Genomic DNA, 3,338 nt, shown 5'->3' on the forward strand with positions numbered 1-3,338 from the left:
CCCATTACCTAGGCAACAACAATTTTCAGGAAGGCCAGATTTGGAGGGTGAATTTTTATTCAGAAATTCTGATCAATTGTTGCTATGTGAAGCTCTATGTCATTAACCATTTCTACATGCTGTTCTCAGCGCACTAGTTGAGTATGAGTGACTGTGTGCAGTGCGGTGCTGATCTTTGCTGAGGTGATTGGAATGAGACGGGTTCTAAGCTTCATCTTTATAAATGATTGCAAAGAATATGCTCTATTTCCACTGAATCCCACAACTCATGCTAGGAAAAAGGCATATTGAGAGGCACGTTACTTTATGCTGTTAAAAAACCCTGCTGCTCTCAAGAGGCATACCGTTGCCTGCAAACTTAGAGATTCACTAGCTTCTATCTTTAAGCCTTGTCTGGTAACAAAGCTAGTTACTGTATATCAAGGTAAGAGTTAAATATTCAACAGTAATGCTGGGAAAAAGTGACCAATACCATCTGCCTTTGCCAAGCAATCTCCAACCCAACACGAAGAAAAAATGCCGTTCCAGACAAGATTTAATAAAGCGGTTGCCTTGCCTTTCAGATGACTTGTATGATGGACAGAGTAGCCTCACTGCACCATCCTACTGTTGCATGTCCTGGGCTATTTTTTGTTTCCTCCCTCTTTCTTTTGTCTACAGTATGCCTTTGTCTCTGCCTTTTCCTCCCTGAGCTCAGACCTCCATCTCCGTAACTCCAACCTGGACTGATGTTTATAGGGCTTGCTTCCTTGGTTCGTCTGACTGCATGCCCTGGCACAATGGGAGTTTGGATGCATTCTCTCCTCTCACTAGCTCTTTTTAATTTATATACTTGCTGTCTCTCTTAATTATACCTTAAATTCTCTCTCAATTTTCAACCTTAAATGAGATTTTCCTGTTCTCAATCTGAAACAAAATAATCTAACTTCAGAAATCATAAAACAAAATAAATGCACAAATGGTTTCCTAGACTTGCAAGATGCACACTCCTCTGAACCTCAATATATATACATACATGTGTGGATATATATCTCTCTCTCCCCTTCAAATATTACAGCTAGGCTTGGATTAAGCGTAGTTTTTCTAATTATTTCCTCCTTAATTTTTTGATAGTAGAACCAACAACTACCCTCGCAAAGTTACATATCTTTGGATTAAATTGCTGATTGAGCTATAGTTTATAAAGCATTTTTACAATCTTCAGAGTATAATCTCTTTAAAGAAAAAGAAGGAACTGCAGTTAGGGAAACCTTTTGTATTACCTTAGAGCTTTCAAAATGAAAATGTGAATCTATAAATTTCGCAGATATTTAAATATGAGCATAGATTCTTTCCAGACCCTGTAAATTATTCATTAGCCAAGAAAATGGAAAAATGTCATTTAAGTGTCAGAAAGATTACACTTCGAGATGCAGTGGGTGTGTCCATAACGCTGTGCTAAACCATACCAGATAAAAATGAATCAAAAAATTATATAATAACACAAAAGGATTAAAACATCCTTCAGAAGTGTCAGTGTGACTGCTTTGCCTTTATACGTCAAGCAAATTCATGAAATAAAACCAAAACCATATAGTATTTCTGTGGTTTTAAAAATGGATCACTTGAGAATAAACAGCCTGTGAAAAGTACTGCTGTTAAGAGTTAGAAACAAGTTGGCTTGAAGACTGCAAAGTAGTTAATATCAGTTTCTGATGGCACAGATTACAGGTCTGTTTCTCCAGTGGTACTGATACACTAATAACTATTATTTAATGCAGTGACTTTTCAAAGTATAATCTAGAGACTTGCTTGCAAGGAGCCCAAAGACTTTTACAAAATATAATCCTGCTTTGTTTCTATCACTTTTGTCCTATTTTCAGTTTAAAGTTTGATAATAAGAATGGGTGGTGGCATGTACAAGTTGACAAACTTGGCCAAAAAAGTGCAGGGGTCACTACTTAACACTGCTGGGCAGGGTTTTATAGATATTACCCAAAGCTACTGCTGCACTAACAGGAACAGCAGGGTGACTTGAAACATGAGCCAGCCCACAGGCTGCCTTTACTGATACATAATGGAAAGTAATCTAAACTAATTATAATCTAACAAACCCTTTGTGTACTATGCCTTGCCCTAGTATGAATATGGTTACAGAGGTTTGTTACTGTAAACATGGTTTAAAATCACCTGCTGCTTAATCATCAAGCTGATTTGAAATTCTGCCAAGAGACTTCTGTGAGAAGCACAAACTTCTCTGCAAATTTACTCTATTTGATTTTTCAACAAGGTCTCTTGGTTATAATTCTGATGTTTTATTTGAAGGACCAATTAATGATCCTTTTTCTTCCCATCTGCTATGAATAATTTCAAATCACAGAAGTGCTTTGTGTATCATTCCAAAAAGGAAGTGCTTTGTCTATTTTCAGACAGCCGCTCATCCAGCAAATTAAGATTTAACTTTACATTTGAAATACAGTGTATTTGCCTTTGAAGTTTATGCACCTTTAGATGAGGGCTGCAGTTTCCACTAGTGTTCTCTCTGCTGCTTAAAGCAGCTAGACTATACTTGAGATCTTGCATATTGTGTCAGGATGAGAAACTTGCAAAAAAGACACACAACATTTAGTTTCTCCCAGTATATCACGAACAAATAACAGAAAGCAATTACCACTTCCAAAGCAGCCATTTCAGACAGCGCTGCATGTTAGTGTGACATGTCTTGCACGGGCTCCCTGAACTCCCACCACTGCATTTGTACTATTTTACACTCAGCTTCTGCTCTGGGACAAAATAAATTTTTTCTCAGGTGGAAAAATATAGTCAGAGACTAGACAATAGTTCAGACCTGGGCCCTGCCCTTGCACAGGAACAACCTATGCTAAACGACACTAGGCTTTTTTATCCTACAAAGGATGAGGCCTCATGACTTCACACATCCTTCCAACCCCTTGGGTCATATCCAAATACCTGCACACCCTGCCCATCATCTTAGAAAAACACAAGACCAACAAGCTTTAGAACAGCCACCTCATTTATGGCAAGGTAAGAGGAGACAAGGACCTTTATCAAGATTTAAAAATGTCACTTTCATGTCTTTGACTTTGCTGACAGTAATACTCCCCAGCTGCAGTAAGAAGAGACAGTAAATGATCAACCAGAGGTTGTTTTTGTAGAAGATGTCAAGAAGTGCTTATTCAACTTCAAGAAATTGAAAAAAACATAAGGGTGGTATTTAAATATAGTTTCCCAATCTACACTGAGCTACAGAAGATCTTCAGAATTGCTCCACAGTTCTCTGGGCTGGATCCAGCCACCAGTTCTCTGTCTTGGCCTCTTCTGGCACTGAGACAGCCCAA

Source organism: Leptosomus discolor, chromosome 3 (assembly GCF_034619465.1).
Source record: "Leptosomus discolor isolate bLepDis1 chromosome 3, bLepDis1.hap2, whole genome shotgun sequence".
NCBI classification, from domain to species: Eukaryota; Metazoa; Chordata; class Aves; order Leptosomiformes; family Leptosomidae; genus Leptosomus; species Leptosomus discolor.